This window comes from Pantherophis guttatus, chromosome 1 (genome assembly GCF_059756535.1).
Source record: "Pantherophis guttatus breed Tessera chromosome 1, ASM5975653v1, whole genome shotgun sequence".
Classification (NCBI taxonomy): domain Eukaryota; kingdom Metazoa; phylum Chordata; class Lepidosauria; order Squamata; family Colubridae; genus Pantherophis; species Pantherophis guttatus.
In genome coordinates this window covers 335,508,040-335,526,230 of record NC_142063.1, presented here as the reverse complement: position 1 = coordinate 335,526,230, position 18,191 = coordinate 335,508,040, and the positions used below count along the sequence as shown (strand labels likewise).

Below are 18,191 nucleotides of genomic sequence, written 5' to 3'. Positions count from 1 at the left end.
AGCAACAAAGATGATTAGGGGACTGGAGGCTAAAACATATGAAGAACGGTTGCAGGAATTAGATTAAATTATAGAGAAGATGAGAGAAATCAACTCCGCTGGTACGGACATGTCCTAAGAACAGCATCTTCCACTGTGGCCAAGAATGCCTACCAACTAGAAGTCAATGGTTGACGACCTCGCAGGCGTCCAAAACAGAGATGGCAAGACTCCATCTACAAAGATATGCAAGCCATGGGCCTGAGCCCTGGAAACACAGCTGACCATGCAAAGTGGCATTCAATGATCCAAAAAGCAGACCCTGCACCTGCGGGAATACTCTAGGAAGAAGAAGAAGAATTCTAGTTCAATGAAAAGAAGGACTACAGGTGACCTGATAGCTGTGTTCCAATATTTGAAGGGCTACCACAAAGAAGAGGGAGTAACCTATTCTCCAAAACACCTAAAGGCAGGACAAGAAACAATGGATCCAATTGCCTACAGAAGTTGTGGGTGCTCCAACAGTGGAAATTTTTTAAGAAGAGACTGGACAATCATGTCTGAAATGGTATAGGGTTTTCTGCTTGAGCTGGGGGTTGCACTAGAAGACCTCCAAGTTCCCTTCCAATTCTGTTATTCTGGCATTCTGACCATCAAAGCCCTTCCTTCCTTCCTTCCTTCCTTCCTTCCTTCCTTCCTTCCTTCCTTCCTTCCTTCCTTCCTTCCTTCCTTCCTTCCTTCCATGGAGGAACCATGGGTGGAAACTAATCAAGGAGAGAAGCAACTTAGAACTAAGGAGAAATTTCCTGACAGTTAGAACAATTAATCATTTGAACTTGCCTCCAGAAGTTGTGAATGCTCCAACACTGGAAGTTTTTAAGAAGATGTTAGATAACCATTTGTCTGAAGTGGTGTAGGGTTTCCTGCCTAAGCAGGGGGTTGGATTAGAAGACCTCCAATGTCCCTTCCAACTCTGTTATTCTATTCTATTCTATTCTTTATTTCCTTCCTCCCCTCCCTTCTTGCCTAAAAGCAAGACTTGATCTCTTCCTCTGATCTCCATCTACATATGCTTCATCTCCAAGGATCCTATTTCCTGGATTTATTTTAACAGCAGCAGCCAACTTCTAGTAACGGATTCAAATCCTTTTCAACTAGGTTCAATCCTATGTCAGACTCTAGCAATTTGCATCAGACCAAGTCCATCAGTTTATTCGCAAGGCAATACTTTGTACCAGATGATACCTCTCTGGAGCAACATTTCTAGGATAACATGAGGATGCTTTGCAGCACCTATCAAATGTAGGCTTTTATATTTTGGGAGACAAGATCATTTTCCTGGTGCACCCCCAGGTCTTCACATCACTGTATGCCATGGAACTAAAAAGGACACAGCTGTTCCATACTGGCAACTTCTCAAACCCTCCAGTGATGAAGCTAAGATGGATGCAGATGGTCTCTAACTGGCCCACTGCTCTGTAGAGTTTCTGGTTATTTGATCTGCTCTGTTTGCTTCAGAGAAATCTCCCTTTGCCTTCTGAAGCTACAGAATTAGTCCAGGGTGGCCTAATTCAGCCTGGGATTTGGGATTTAACTAAATTAATTAATTTATTTATTTATTTATTTATTTATTTATTTATTGGTTTGATTTATATGCCGCCCTCCTCCGGAGACTCAGGGTGGCTTACAATGCTTTTAAGCAATAGCCTTCATACTTTTGTATATACTTGCTTAGTAGGGCTTTCGGGGGCCCCCCTAAGCGGTGTTCTTTTTTATACAAAGTCATCTTATTGCCCCCACAATCCGGGTCCTCATTTTACCTACCTCGGAAGGATGAAAGGCTAGTCAACCTTGAGCCTGGTGAGATTTGAACTTGCAGTAATTGCAGGCAGCTGGCAGCTAAGTGCTACTTAACAGCACTTTAGTCCACTGCGCTACCAAGGCTTCTAAATGTGATGTTCACACCTTAATAGTGGCTTGTATCAGGGGAAAATCACACAGAAAAGTACCAATATATCCTGTAGTAGACAAATGGTGGATACGAAATGCTCAGTACAGATTTTGTTTTATTTTTAATGAGAAACTGATGCCGTCGCTTCATTTTCTGTTTTAAAAAGCTAAACTACTTTGCATGAATATGTCTATGAAAAGTTTCTTGGTGAGATATGAAAATGTTTAGCTATATATGACTAACTTAGTTGAGGTTAGTCAGATGAGAAATGAATCCATTGTGGTATTGAGGGATTAAAGATCTGCTCTAAAAATACTGCAAAGATTAATTAAATCAACATAGATCATGATTTAAAAACTTTCTGAGGCCATAGAACCCGCAGGTAGTTCTTACTTAGCAACTGTTCAAAGTTACAACAGACTTCCTCACTACTTCTGACCCGATTTTGAAGTCAAAATGGCTGCTCCTACCCCTAATGGTCATGTGGGAAGAAATATTCATCTGGTTCAGTTCCAATCCGGGAGAAAGGCACTGCAGACAAAATGGAGGCTGGAGGCTGATTGGAAAGCAGAAGGAACCGTCAGAAAATTGTCACCCCGCCCACATGCTGAAGGCCCCACCCACTTTTCATTCATGCCCGACCCACTGTGGTTGTAGCCCCACCCGCAGCTGCTAAGTAGAGCTCAACCATGAAACCCAAAGATTAGAAGAGATGAAACATTGGCTTCACACAATATGCCAAAGTCTAATTTAGAAAGTACATTGAACGGCTTGGTGGCCTAATGGTGAAGACACTTGCCTCCCACTCAGAAGGTTGAGAGTTCAATCCCAGGGGTGGGTTCTACTTACTTTTACTACCGGTTTGCAGCGGGGCCGCGCGTGCGCACTCTTCTGCACATGCGCAGAAGCATTCTGATGACATCGGGGTTGGTGGGCGGAGCCTCCTGCTGGTTTTACTACTGGTTCTATAGAACCGGTGTGAACCGGGGGCAACCCACCACTGTTCAATCCTTGGTGGCAGTAGATGTTTCCCTCCTAGGGCACAAAGAAAAAATATTTGCTGCAAAGTCCATGTGGTATCAGGAAGGGCCAGTAAACTCTCATCAGCTCCATCCAGTTGCCCTGATTCTACACCAAATTAAGGGATTATAGGATCGTAAAAAGGGAGTTTTTTAAATTTAGAAAGTAGCAATAGCACTTAGACTTATGTACCACTTCACATTGTTTTACAGCATTCTCTAAGCGGTTTTCAGAGTCAGCATATTGCCCCCAGCAATCTGGCTCCTCATTTTATGGACTTTAGAAAGATGAAAGGCTGAGTCAACTTTGAGCCGGTCAGGATCGAACTGCTGGCAGTCGGCAGAATTAGCCTGCAATACTGCATTCTTCTAACCATTGTGCCACCACGGCTCATAGTAGATATGATACATTCATGTAAAATGTGCTACATTCCTTGCCTGGTCAAACGTATCAGTTATGTTGAGATGGCCTTATTCAACAGCTTGCTAAAACAGTGTTTGAGTTCCCACCACCCATCTATTTCTTCTGTTGCCTCGTTTAGCCTGTTGTAAAAACCCAGTCAAAAAGTGTAATTCCTTCTGGGTTTTCAAGCGACAATTTAAGAATCCCCCACAGTAGCATCTCAAGGTGTCCGTTGAAGCCATCTTTCTTCATCTGGACACTTCCTCTTTTTGAGTGTTTGTAAATTAATCTGGATCAGTGTCATGGATTGAATTTGGATGGGTTGGGGACAAGCAGGAATGATAAGCAGGATGATACTTTATCTGACAGGGTTTTATTTATTTCTTCCACACTGGTAGTGCTTTAGCCTTATTTACAGAGAGTTTATTTATATCTTCTACAGACTGTTTCTTCTGCCTTTGTGGATTCTTCTGTGGCACGTCTGTTTTTCTCTTTGCCTAGTAGAGGCCTTCAGCTACCTCTGCTTGGTTTTTCCTCCGTCCCATCATGTTAAGCTACTGCTACAACAGAAGACTGTTGCCTTCTGGCAGAAGATACAGAACAATTAAAACTCGGACCACACGTTTTCTGAATAGTTTTTATTCCAGAGCTATAATTGCACTCAACAATGAACTAAAGGGCCACCATCAGTGAGCTGTTGGACAGCATTACTTGGTCTGTTGTGTGGATGTTTGGGTGGTTTAGGGGTGGAGAATTTGTGGTGGGTGGGGCTGTGTTTGGGGATTGTTATGTGTGTTAAACCTGGTCTTTGGGTGCTAAGTGAATTTCGTTGTATGGGTATAATGTGTATACACGTACAATGACAATAAAGTTGTCATTGTTACTATTATTATCCTCCTCCTCCTCCTCCTCCTCCTCTTCCTCCTCCTCCTCCTCCTCCTCCTGGCTGCTCCAATTCTCTTCTTCCAAGATTCTTGCTTTTTCCTTGCAATAAAGCAATAGCATAATATTTAGGCTTACATACCATCCACAGCAGTGGTAGGTTTCAAAAATTTTTACTACAGGTTCTGTGGGTGTGGCTTGGTGGGTGTGGCTTGGTGGGCATGACAGGGGAAGGATACTGTAAAATCTCCATTCCCTCCCCAATCCAAGGGAAGGATACTGCAAAATGCCCATTTCCTCCCGATCAGCTGCGACTCAGGAGGCAGAGAATAGATAGGAGTGGGGCCAGTCAGAGGTGGTTCTCCGAACTACTCAAAATTTCTGCTACTGGTTCTCCAGAACTGGACAGAACCTGCCGAAACCCACCTCTGATCCAGAGCACTTTACAGCACTTTCTGGGCTGTTTACAATGTAAGTATTATTTGCACATTGCCCCCAACAATCTGGGTCTTCGTTTTCCTGAAGGATGGAAGGCTGAATCAACCTTGAACCCCATCGGGATTGAGCTCTAGGCTGGGAGTTTGCCTGCAAAATTGCACTTAATCACAGTGCCACTAGAGCTCATATAAATTTTTATATAAGTTCATATATTCACTCTTATAATATAAGTGAAGTCTTCACACATGGCAACTTACAATTCTTCCTCCATTCCTCTTGAATCTGCCACAGCCCTATTATTAATTAAATGTCTGGCACGTTGAAAAATTCTGACATTTTTGAGAACAGTTATGAAATTACTCTACTGACTTTGCATCTTCCAAAAATTCTGTCTTGGCATCTAACCAGAGGGGAAACCAATTTGGAATAAATTGCCTATGGAGATTCTCTTATCATCCAGGTGATGGTTGTCCTGAAGGTGACAGGAAAGGAAATTGGAGTGTGTTTTTCCTTGAAGACGTTTCGCTTCTCATCCAAGAAGCTTCTTCAGTTCTGACTGAATGATGGCTATTGGAAGGGGAATGGAAGAGCTGCAAAGAATATACATCCTTCCATTCTCTGCCACTCAGTCAGAACTGAAGAAGCTTCTTGGATGGAAAGCGAAATGTCTTCAAGGAAAAATAAAAACAAATGAAGCCATTTGAAGGAAGACATCCCTTCAAATCAACGTGCACAGTTGCCTCTTGAAAAAGCAGTTTTGGGACAAATTGGGATAATTTACCACAGTGTTGAAATCTAGATGAAGAATGGCAGTTAAGATGGGCGACTTTTAATAGCCACAACCAAACAGATCACGCAGATCCAACAAAACCACTTCTAGGAATGCAAGTTGCCTTGAAAAATATGGAGCCACTTCAACAGAATCAGGATAGGCTATGCCAGAACTAAAAGAAAGGTCTTTCAGTGGGGAATAGCCAAAAGCCAACAATGCAACTGTGTTGCTCTGGAACAAACTATATATGAATGTCTCCTCAGGAAATTTCTCAGGAATGTCTCCTCAGGAAATTTCAAGGCATCAGGGATGATCTCCTTGCAGCCATACCAGAAGCAGTTAGATTATTACCTTTCTTAGATGCCGTTTTTTCCCAAAAATATGACCTAATCTGACCTAGCCAGGCCCCGCACACCCCAATACCTACCTTGCCGGCCCATTTCTTCTGCAGCTGGCAAGGCTGGCAAGGCTTTTCTGAAGGCCTCTGCAGCTGATAACAGAGGTCCGGATCGATCCGGAACTCTGTTATCGGCTGCAGAGGCCTTCAGGAAAGCCTTGCTGGTTGCAGAAAACGTTCCTGAAGGCCTCTAACAGTGAAAAGGAGGCCCGGGGCAACGCGTGCAAGTGAGGTGAGTCAATGGATAACATCCCCCCCCTGAAAATACGCCCCGGTGCCTTATTTGGTGGCAAAAAAATATATAAGACAGAGTCTTATTTTCAGGGAAACACAGTATTGAACTACAGCATATATCCTATTTCAACTCTATGGTGTCATATTTTGATGATTTTATTATGGTTTTATAGCACTTAGACTTATATACCACTCCACAATGCTTTACAGCACAATCAGCATATTGCCCCCAACAATCTAGGTCCTCATTAACCTGCAATACTGCATTCTAACCATTGCACCACCATGGCTCCTAAATGCTAAATTAACAAACTGCATCACTGTTTGGTTTGGTGGCAGCAGTGCCTCAGATAGAAAGTCCCTACAGAGAGTGGTAAGGACAGCCAAGAAGATTATAGGAAGCTCCCTTCCCGTTATTCAGGATACTGCTTATAAGCACTATGTGCTTAGAGCTCGAAGCATTGTTAGAGACCCCACACACCCACTTTACAGTCTGTTTCTGTTGCTCCCCTCTGGGAGGAGGTTTCAAAGTATTTCTAGCAGGACTTCCAGATTCTGTAACAGCTTTGTTCCCTGTGCCATCTGTCTGGTAAACTCACAAGATTTGTTTTTCTCACCATGTACATGTATACATCTGAACTAGACTGTGTTGTTTCTCTATGTCATAAAATATATATATAGGTATATACATAATTTAATATTATTTATTGATTGATTTAGTCATGTTTATGTAGTATATATTGAAGATGGACCCTTTGACAGCTATATGCAACAAAATTTCATTTTAATGTATGCTGATTAGTGTACATTCAAACTGACAATAAAGTTATCATTCTATTCTATTCTATTCTATTCTATTCTATTCTATTCTATTCTATTCTATTCTATTCTATTCTATTCTATTCTATTCTATATAAATAATAACCAGAGGGGAGAAAGGGCTATATCTTTGACAGATACCCCTTCAAATCAACATGTGTGCAACATGGAAAGAAGAGTTTGCATTTTTTCCAAAGTCGTCTATATGAGCTTCTTTCCACAGTCAGGTTTTCAATGTTTGCATTGTTGACAGCTGTTGGTGCCTGTTGTCTATTTCTTTTTCTTTTTTTACCATTAGTTTGCTTTCCAAATTTTTATTGCACATGGCTTGAGAAATCTTTTTTAAATATGGTAATCTAAGCAATGTGCCAATGGATTAAATCCGTTCCTGGAAAATAAATGGCATGTAAGGGACCCCCAGCCCTATAGCACATTCCTATATTTGGCACGACGGTAACCTTGTTGTTGAATTTTGATGCAAGTAAATATCAGCTGGAGGAAGCCCATGATTGTTGCAATATAAAACACTCTGAAATCTCATTTTGGCTCATAAACCCCAGTGAGAAAGAGTGTTTAATAGCATTGTATGTCATAGCGTCATAGGCGCTGAAGCCTCTCAAGGATGGTTAAAATTGCAATTGGAAATGTGAGCCAATTTTTTCACTTAGGCTGAGCACTTTGCTTGTAATTTGATAAAGAGAAAACAGCTTGCCTAATGCTGAAACAGATATAGGGCACAGAGAAAGTGTAATACCAACTATTCTTTAAACTTTACGGCTGGTCTCACAGTCAGCCAACTCCGCTTCTCTTCTCTTCCCAACATCAAAAACAACCCTGTGAGGTAGACTGGGCTGAGAGAGAGCGACTGCTCCAAAGTCAGCCAGCTGGCTTTCATTCCTAAGTGGGACTAGAACTCACAGTCTCCTGGTTTCTAGGTCAGTGCCTTAACCACTATACCAAATGGAAAGGAATGGAATAACAATAGCATTTAGACTTATATACCCCCCCACTCCCACAGAGCTTTTACAGCACTCTCTGAGCTGTTTACGATGTCAGCATATTACCCCAAACAATCTGGGTCCTCATTTTACTCACCTAAGAAGGCTGAGTCAACCTTGAGCTGGTCAGGATCGAACTCCCGCGTGGTCAGAATTAGGCTGCAGTACTGCATTCTAACTACCATGCCATCACAGCTCATGGAATGGGATGGGAGAATAGAATAGAATAGAATAGAATAGAATAGAATAGAATAGAATAGAATAGAATAGAATAGAATAGAATAGAATAGAGGAACGGAATGGAACGGAACGGAACAGAACAGAACAGAACATAACAGAACAGAACAGAACAGAACAGAACAGAATAGAATAGAAGAATGAAATTGAATAAGAATAGGATAAGGTAGGATAGGATTTGAAGGTATCTCAGAGGTGTCTAGTTCATTCCCCTGAACTTTAACTATCTGGGGTCAGATAGTTAAAGTAGAGTAGAATAGCACAGCTCCCGAGGGTGCAAAGATAGATGTAAAAAGGTAGTTCTTGACTTTCAACCATTCGTTTAGTGACTGTTCGAAGTTACAAGAAACCTTGAGTTCAAATCCCACCTTGGCCATGAAAGCCAGTTGGGTGACTTTGGGCCAGTCACTTTCTCTCAACCTAATCCACCTCACAGGGTTGTTGTTGAGAGGAGGAATGTGCGTTGGATATGTTTGTTGCCTAGAATTATTTAGAAAAAATATTAAAGGTGGGTTACAAATAAAAAAATAAAAATAAATAATACATCCAATACAAATGAAAATAAAGATAATAGGGAAATGGTGATGGCTAAGAAGGGGGGGAAGTGTAGGGTAAAATGGAAAAGAGGGGGGAAAAAGCATTTTTCCAACTTTTTTTTCCCACTCAGTAAAATACAAAATAAAATTGCAGCCTCAACTTTTTACTCTTATGTATTTAGTAACCGCTAGCCATTTCTATAACAACCAAGAAGTTTAATCAGCAAATCCCAAAGTTATGAGGGTTTTTTTTTTTCCTTATCTAAGGCATAGAACTTTTAACATTCTTATCAAATGGATCAAAGCTAACCAAGAAGCATGATGAAATTACCGCAGGGGGCAGCCGCAGAATTGGATTCAACCGTTCAGTGAAGGAATCCAAATTGAGTCTTTAGGTTTGCTGTCTATCCTCTGCTTGAATTCATCCTGGGAACGAGAAGGAACCTCTTCTTTAGATAATTGGTTCCATTATCAAACCGCTGTTGCCAATGTTGGTAACATGGCCTCAGAATCTGCCTTCCAGTATCTGACATCCAGTGGTAGGATTCAAATACATTAACAACCTGTTCTCTGTCTTAATGACAGGCTGGGTGGGCGTGGCTATGGTGGGCGTGATCGGGGTGTGACAGGCAGCACTCAGCCTCCTGCAGCCCCCTGGGAGCAAAAACAGGCCACGGGGGGTGGGGGGGGCACTTAAAACAAAAGTTTTTTAACACTTTTGCACTTGTGTATGCATGAGCTATCATTCCTTCGGGGAGCTTAAAGAAGAGCAAATGAAGGCAGAATTGATTTGTTTTTTCTCTAGCAGACAGAGCTGAATAAAGGAGGGACTGCAAGGCTTCTCACTTAGCTGGAAGGTACTAATTTTGGGCCTAGGAGCCTCCCTGCAGCCTTTTGGGAGCAAAAATGGGCTGTAGAGGGCTCGTTTTCCACCTCCCTGGGCTCCGGAGGCTGTCTGGAGGTCGGAAATAGGCCCGTTTTCCACTTCCATGAGCCTCTGGGAGGCCCGTTTTTCACCTCCCCATGGTCCACGCCCCTGCACTTACCTGGGATCCAAAATGGGCCACGTGGGGATTCCTGGGAGGCGCGGGATGGGGCGGGGCTACCCGGTCATTGGAACTACTGGTTCGCTGAACTGGATGTAAAATTAACACCCAGTTCACCCGAACCGGTCTGAACCGGCTGAATCCCACCCCTGCTTACATCCATTCTCTCTATAGCAGTGTTTCTCAACCTTTGGCACTTTAATGGGTCTGGACTTCAACTCCCAGAATTCCCCAGGCAGCCAGTTGAAGTTGAAATCCAGCCCTCTTAAAGTTCGCAAGCTTAAGAAACACTTCTCTATAGCACTGAAACCAAAGGAAATTCCAAAGATGCTTTTTTTCCAAAAGGCAACTGGATTTTCTTGAGGGGGCGGGCGGGTTCCCCTTTGAAAACATTTCGCTTTTTACTCCAAGAAGCTTCATCGGTTCTCTTGGCTGAGAAGTGAGATGTTTTCAAGAAGAAGAAAAAACCCAAGAAAGTCCAATTGCCTTCTAGAAAAGCATCTATAGAACAACCATGACCTGGATGATTGAGAATCTCTATAGACATCAAACTACTATAAATGAAGATTTGAACCCAGTTTTCTTTAACCTACTGCTTTCACCAACACATTCTGCAATCATGTAGAGAGTCATGAAAATGACCTTGGAGAAAGCATCCAGAAGCTGTCAGGACAACAACTGGTGCAGAACACACATCCATTAAGCCTGGGGTGATGGAGGTGAGGAAGCATTAGACTTAGATTGGCTCTTCTCTGATTCTCTCAACCGAGTTTCTACAGACAATCTCAAAAGAGTATAGTTCTAGTAATCCAGGGGAGTCAGTTTAACTATAGCAATAGCACTTAGACCTATATACTATAAGTATACTATATATACTAAGGTCTATAATGCTTTACAGCCCCCTGTAAGTGGTTTACTATGTCAGCATAATGTTCATTTTACCAACCTTGGAAGGATGGAAGGCTGAGCTAACCTTGAGCCGATCAGGATCGAACTCATGGCAGTGATCAGAGTCAGCCTGCAATACTGCATTCTAAACACGGCGCCACCATGGCTCTGTCTATCTTGTACAGTTGACAAATTTCATTTTCTTTTCGCTTGCACGCCCAGAATGCTAGAGTGGAGAAGGGCTGTTGAGCCCAAAGTCCTGCTCAACGAAGGAATCCAAAATCAAGCAATCTTGATAGAGGGCTTTCTACTCCCTACTCCCACCTATTCAGGAAATGAGTGTCAACACCTTCTTTGGATAATTGGTTTCCTTGTTGAACTGTCCCTGACAATTTTTCTAACATTCCCTCAGAATCTGCCTTCCTGTAACTGATATCCATGATTTCTTCAGTTCTGCAGTCAAAGGAAGATTTGAACTCCGTTCTCTTCAGCGTTATTCCACTATTTTCACCACCGCACTCTGCAATCATTCATTCACCTTCTTTCTACTTGCGCCCAGAGGTTTTGTGTGACTTTCCAGGGAAACCCTGCTGAAAATAAGTTGTGAAGAATAACATCGCCGCATTTAGTTATATTGTTTATTTTCTTCCTTTAAAAGCACTTTCTGAAGTTCAGGTTATTTTTTCTTTAAAGCACTTTTTCTCATCTCTCTCTCTGTCTCTCTTTGTTTCTCTCTCTCTGCCTGTCTCTCTCTCTGTGTGTGTGTCTCTCTCTCTTTCCCTCTCTCTTTCCCTCTCTCTTTCTCACTCACTCACTCTCAAAAAGAACAATAGATGCTGGTGCTCATTAGAAGAATAGGAATCGTAACACGCCCAAAGAGTACGGTAAAGCAAAGAAAGGATTTGGGTTGTTGCAGCTTTTAAAATGGAATAAATGCCTCAGGGATTTCATTCAAAACAATCCTCTTCAATTTTATTAAAATCAATAGGAGATGTTATTACAGTATAAATTAAATGTGATGCTATTTGCTCCTGGGATTTTCAAAGCAATTGTATGAAAATTGCTGCAAGCTGTACTAGTCATCCAGATGTCGCAGTTAATGTTCTCTAAGTGTAGGCATGGATGCTCTAACCGCCCCCTCTCCCCCTTCACATCAAACAAGAATGGGACGTGCATTTTTACATTCACCCAGGCATTCACACACATACACATAAACTCCGCTCACCGGTATTACAATATAGCTTGCCTGAATTGCCGATGGTTCGTGTAGGGGTGTGCTTGTGTGTGTGTGCTTCTGGATTAACAAATAACAATAGAATTATTGTTATTATAACTATATTTATATGTCTTGAGCCTTGGTGGCGCAGTGGTTAGAGTGCAGTACTGCAGGCTACTTCTGCTGACTGCCGGCTGCCTGCAATTTGGCAGATCGAATCTCACCAGGCTCAAGGTTGACTCAGCCTTCCATCCTTCCAAGGTGGGTAAAATGAGGACCCAGATTGTTGGGGGCAATATGTTGACTCTGTAAGCCACTTAGAGAAGACTGTAAAGCACTGTAAAGCGGTATATAAGTCTAAGTGCTATTGCTATTGCTGTCAGAGTGTGCACAGGTCTTTCATGTGTATCAACCCAGGAACAAGTACAGCCAACAGTGGTTTGGTTCAAATAGTGGTTTTTATCTACAATAGGAATATAGAAATACTATACATACACGTGATACAAGCATTATTTAAACAAACAGCAATTACAGCAGGGAAGAAACTCAACGAATGAATGAATACTCTAGTAGGGCCTCCTTTTATTACTCAGGCTCTTTATTTTTATTTATTTATTTATTTATTTAATTTGTATACCGCCCTTCTCCCAGAAGGGACTCAGGGCGGTGAACAGCCAAAATTAAAAAACATACAAATACAAAAGTTAAGATAATTAAAAAGAATTAAATCACTAGCTTCCCAATTTAAAACCCCCAAATCCATAAAATTTAAAATCCCAATTTAAAAACCATTTAGGCTAGGCCGGGGATAGGTAGGCTCTTACAGGGATAACAGTCAAAGATCCTGCTGACCCATTCCCATCATTGCATCAGTTGGTCAGCTCTTAAATTATCACCTTGACAAAATAATAAAAGGGAAGGGAAGGGAATTGAAGGGGAACTCATCAAATTTGCAGATGACACATCTGATGGGAATAGCCAACACCCCAGAAGACAAACTCAGAATCCAAATGGATGTTGACAGACTTGAACAATGGGCCCTATCCAACAACATGAAATTTAATGTGGAGAAAAGCAAGATTTTACAGCTAGACAGGAAAAACCAAAGATAGAAGTACAGATTAGGTGAAACCTAGCTCAAAAACATTAACTTTGAGAGAGACCTTGGAGTCCTAGTGAATAACCACTTAAACGTTAGCTAGCAGTGTGTGGCAGCAGCCAAAAAAGTTAATGCAATCCTTGGCTGTATAAACAGAGGCATGGAATCAAAATCACATGAAGTATTAGTACCACTTTATAAATCCTTAGTAAGACCACACCTGGAATATTGCATCCAACTTGGGTCACTACATTACAAAAAAGATGTTGAGACTTTGGGGGGAAAATGTGCAAAGAAGCGCAACTAAGACGATTAAGGGCCTGGAGACCAAAACATATGAGGAATTGGATATGGCCAGTCTAGAGAAAATAAGGACTAGAGATGACATGAGGGGCTGCCACAAAGAAGAGGAGGGTCAACTTATTTTCCAAAGCATCAGAAGGCAAGACAAAAAATAATGGATTGAAACTAATGAAAGAGAGAAACAACCTGGAATTAAGGAGAAACTTCCTAAAAGTGAGGACAATTAACAAGTAGAACAGCTTGCCTTCAAAAGTTGTAGGTGCTTCATCACTGGAGGTTTTTAAGAAGAGACTGGACAGCCACCTGTCTGAAATGGTATAAGGTCTCCTGCTTGAGCAGGGTGCTGGACAGGGGTGGGTTCTAACATTTTTTACTACCGGTTCTGTGGGCGTAGCTTATTTTGTGGGTGTGGCTTGATGGTCATGTGACAATTCTTTAGGCTTTAGCAGAGGTACTGGTCTACCAGGCTTTTAACTGCTTGTAGAGCTGTACCGGTCTACCCATTTATTTTTAGAGTATCTCGGTCTACCCATTTGTTTTTCGAGCGTCCTGGTCTACCCATTTGTTTTTCGAGCGTCCTGGTCTACCCATTTGTTTTTGGAGCGTCCTAGTCTACTCATTTGTTTTTCAAGCGTCCCGGTCTACCCATTTGTTTTTGGAGGCACCGGTCTACCACTACACTGCCTTTTAACACTGATCAGCTGTAGGGCGGCCCTTTGAAGCCCTGCGGCAAGAGTTTAAACAGTTTTTTTCCTTCCAGCTGATCAGCTGGGACTCGGGAGGCAGTGAAAAATTGGGGGTGGGGCCAAATAAAAGATAAGAATAACGCCGGGGGGGGGGGGAACAGGAGGGCCCAGCTCCCGAACAAAGAGAACCGGTTCGGTGACATTATATCGTCACCGCTACCGACTCGGCCGAACCAGGCCAAACCGGGAGGAACCCACCACTGGTGCTGGAGTAAAAGACCTCCAAGGGCCCTTCCAGCTCTATTCTGATTGATTGATTCTATGATAAGTAAAAAGCAAGCTCATTTACAGGTAGTCCTAGACTTACAACCACAATTGTACCCAAAATTTCAGTTGCTAAAAGAGACGTGAAGTGAGTTTTGTCCCATTTTACAACCTTTCTGGCCACAGTTGTTAAGTGAATCATTGAAATTGTTAAATTAGTAGCATTTTTATTAACCAATCCAGGATATCCCGCCCCCCTTCCCAGCATATCTACAGCTGCTATCAGAGTCTCATATAGAGAGTTAATAGATCAATACATATTGATCTACATAGAACCGAGGTGGCACAATAGAGCTGAGGTGGTGCAGTGGTTAGAGTGCAGCACTGCAGGCTACTTCAGCTGACTGCTAGCTGCAGTTCGGCAGTTCAAATCTCACAGGTTCAAGGTTGATTCAGCCTTCCATCCTTCCAATGTAGGTAAAATGAGGACCCAGATTGTTGGGGGCAATATGTTGACTCTGTAAACCGCTTAGAGAGGGCTGTAAAGCACTGTGAAGCGGTATATAAGTCTAAGTGCTATTGCTATTGATCTGTCTTGAAACCCTCCAAGAATTCTTCATTTTTGGTACAAGTTCCTACTTCCTATCTCCTATCAAGAGATATTCTCTGATTTTCAGCTCTTCTCTGAAAAAGGAAGGAAATTATTTTCTTCATTTGCCTGCAAAGGGAAGAAACACAGATAATCACATCAACCAAACCGAGATTCTATCATTCTTAAACCATTTTTTTTTCCTCTTGCAGGAAAGAACAATGAATGAGCGGAATGACATGCCTCCAGAAATGGTGGGTGCTCCAACACTGGAGGTTTTTAAGAAGGGATTGGACAACCATTTGTATAAAATGTTATAGAGTTTCCTGCCTGAGCAGGGGGTTGGACTAGAAGACCTCCAAGGTTCTTTCCAGCTCTGATAAAGAAATCTCTTTCAAAGTGTGACCCATTTTTTTTAAAAAAAATCATTGACCTGATAGGTTGTAGATGCTGGACAAACACATCAACAGCCTGATGAGCATAGATTGAAAAGCTGAAGGTGATTGAAAGCTTGCAAGGAGAGACTGATGTGTGTGGGGGGGGAGAGAGAGAGGGAGGGAGGGAGGGAGGAGAGAGAGAGAGAGGTGGAGGGGAGAGAGAGAGAGAGAGAGAGAGAGAGAGAGAGAAGAGGAATGAAACCTGCTGTGATCTGGAGATGAGCTGGCCTCAGATTCCAGGAAGAAACAGCAAGAGGTCCAGAATCTTGCTGCGTTGTTTTATCCTTCCCTGCTTCCCCTCCTAATAATAATTTTCTTTACAAAAAACTACGATTAAAAAGTTTGCAAGACAGAAGAGAAGGCTGGAACACAGAAACCCTTGGAGAGGTTGCTGTGGGAAATGGCTGTTTCGGATGATTGATCCTTTAAAGCAATGTTTCTCAAACTTGGCAGCTTTAGATCTACAGACTTCAACTCCCAGAATTCCCTAGGCGGCATGCCGGCTAGGCAGTTCTGGGAATTGAAGTCCGCACGTCTTGAAGTTGCCAAGTTTGAGAAAGACTGCCTTAAGGCATGCTTGGCAAGGGAAGAAAATCCTGGAGATAAGAGTGGTAGGTTCCAAAATTAAACCTTGTAGGTTGAGCTCTAATGCATGGCCAAATCATTGATTACATGTTCAGAGACAAGTTTTAATTAAGATGAGCAGGCAAGCATCCTAATAATGATGAACGAGGCATAAGACGAGGAAAAAAAGCTTTTATTTTTGTCCTGAGCTGGATATTAGTTTTGGCGAGGGAATACGGCTTAGCTTGGGAGGGATTTGATGGGTTGGGATCTTTCCCTGCAGGTTTTCTAATGCTCAGCTTTCATGCGCATATAATGATACCTTAAGGACAGCTTATCAAAAAGATGGCGTATAATCCTTCTTGTCTTTTATACTTTATTTTTTTGGGGAGGGGGGGTTATAGCGATGCAAAGCAAATGATTAGGGGAATTATCTGCAATCTCACCTTTTCCCCACCCTGTCTTTCAGTGGGACATGCTGCTTTAAAAAAAAAAAAATGGTACGTCAATCGTCCCGTTGACATATGCAGCAAAGGAAACTCCTGGGACATTATTTTACTATATAACTTTACTGATCATTCCACATAGGCAGAGAAGAAGCAAAGCCGGTTCTGAAGTTTTCATGCACGAAGCAGCATAGGTAAAAATCCCCTTTTCTCCCCTGGGCCACCCACTGTTCATTGTCCACCCATCAACGACAGTCAATTTGTTTTGGGAAACGGTCTAAGCGCCTTAGAACTTCCCCATCATTTGACCTTGGGGACCAGGATGTTGCCAGGCAACCGTCAGCTCCCTTGCATTCCACAATTCCCTCCCAACCCCTTTCTTATGTTCCAAACCTGCCCACGCCTTTCCCTGTTTTTGTTATCTGGTTGCGAGCGGAGTGTGTAGCGGGTTAGCTATGACACAGTCATGAAGATCAGGCATGGTTTACTCCATAAAGTCAAAAAAAAAGAGGTTCGGTAACTGTAATTGCATAATATATTTAATGTGGTTAACCGGAGGGACTCACAAGGGAGGTTAATTATGGTGCAATTGGGTGACTGAAGCTCTGGCCCTTTTAATTTTTGGCACATGGGTCAGATGCATGTTTCATCACTGGAGGCATGGAAGAAAAGATTGGACAGCCAATTGTTCAGGATGGTATGTGAATTCCTACATTGGGAAGGGGATTGGACAAGATGACTCCATGCAGGGGTGAAATCCAGCAGGTTCTGACAGGTTCTGGAGAACTGGTAGCGGAAATTTTGAGCAGTTCGGAGAACTGGAAAATACCACCTCTGGCTGGCCCCAGAGTGGGGTGGGAGTGGAGATTTTGCAGTATTCTTCCCCTCCCACATCCACCAAGCCACACCCACAGAACCGTTAGTAAAAAAATTTGGATTTCACCACTGCCTCCATGGTGCTTTCCAGCCCTATGACTCTATGATCAGATTCTATGATCTGATTCTATGTTCTAGCCCAGGGGTCTGCAACCTTAAATACTCAAAGAGCCATTTGGACCCATTTTCCACAGAAAAGAAAACACCAGGAGCCACAAAACCTGGATGGGCATGGCCAATTCGATGTCACTCACTTCCACCAGTCACATGACACACACCCCCAGCCACGCCTACCCAGCCGGTCATTAGGGCAGAGAACCAGTTGTTAAAAAACACAAAATCCTTTTGACATCTCTCGCTCTCCCCTCCCTCCCTTCCTCTCTCCCCCACCCCCTCTCCGCCCTGGCTGCTTCTCCATCTCCCGCCGTTGCCCTTACCTTCTCACGCCAGGTGAGGAGTGACTGGGAGGGGAGGGTGAGGGGCGGGGCCAGCCAGTGGTGGGATCACCTGACAGGGAGCCACAGCAGAGGGCCCAAAGAGCCGCATGGGGCTCTGGAGCCGCAGGTTGCTGACCCCTGATCTAGCCTGTATGAAGACTTGCAGTGAAGGAGAAGACAACATACAGTATCATGAAGTAGAATGTCCCAGGCTTGTTAAAAACGCCTCCCAATATTCAACCAAATTCCTTACTTATGTTCCCAGCCGGTCAATGGGGGAAGCTGGATTCATTTAATGACCACATGATTCACTTAACTGTAGTGATTCGCTTTACAAACCTGACTAAAATGTTTGTAAAATTGAGCATGACTCTCTTAGCAACCATCTTGCTTAGCAATGGAAATTCTGGTGGTTGGAGGCCAAGGACTACCTGTTAGATTCAAATCCAAACCTCTGGCCAAGCTTCCAATGAATAATTCTGTCAACTTGGTCTTGACGCTGCTTGTCGTCGGTGAAATTTTGTGAAAGCCACTGATCAAATGGTCAATTGTTTTATCCACATACAGTACATGATTACACTTATATGATTGTGTACATGGTTGCAGGATTTGGGTTTGATCAGTCTGGAAAAAAAGAAGGATTAGGGCAGAGGTGAAATTCAAAATTTTTTACTA

The 18,191-nt window shown here is 42.7% G+C and overlaps 1 long non-coding RNA gene across 1 annotated transcript in view; it reads left to right on the top strand.

The window, feature by feature from the left end:
* Window positions 1-18,191, top strand: part of LOC117667733 (uncharacterized) — a 55,465-nt gene that overhangs the window by 23,451 nt on the left and 13,823 nt on the right. Inside the window, exons 2-3 of the long non-coding RNA XR_004592117.3 lie at window positions 14,969-15,010; window positions 16,346-16,397. This is a non-coding gene — a long non-coding RNA (uncharacterized LOC117667733). The remainder of the gene's footprint in view (window positions 1-14,968; window positions 15,011-16,345; window positions 16,398-18,191) is intronic.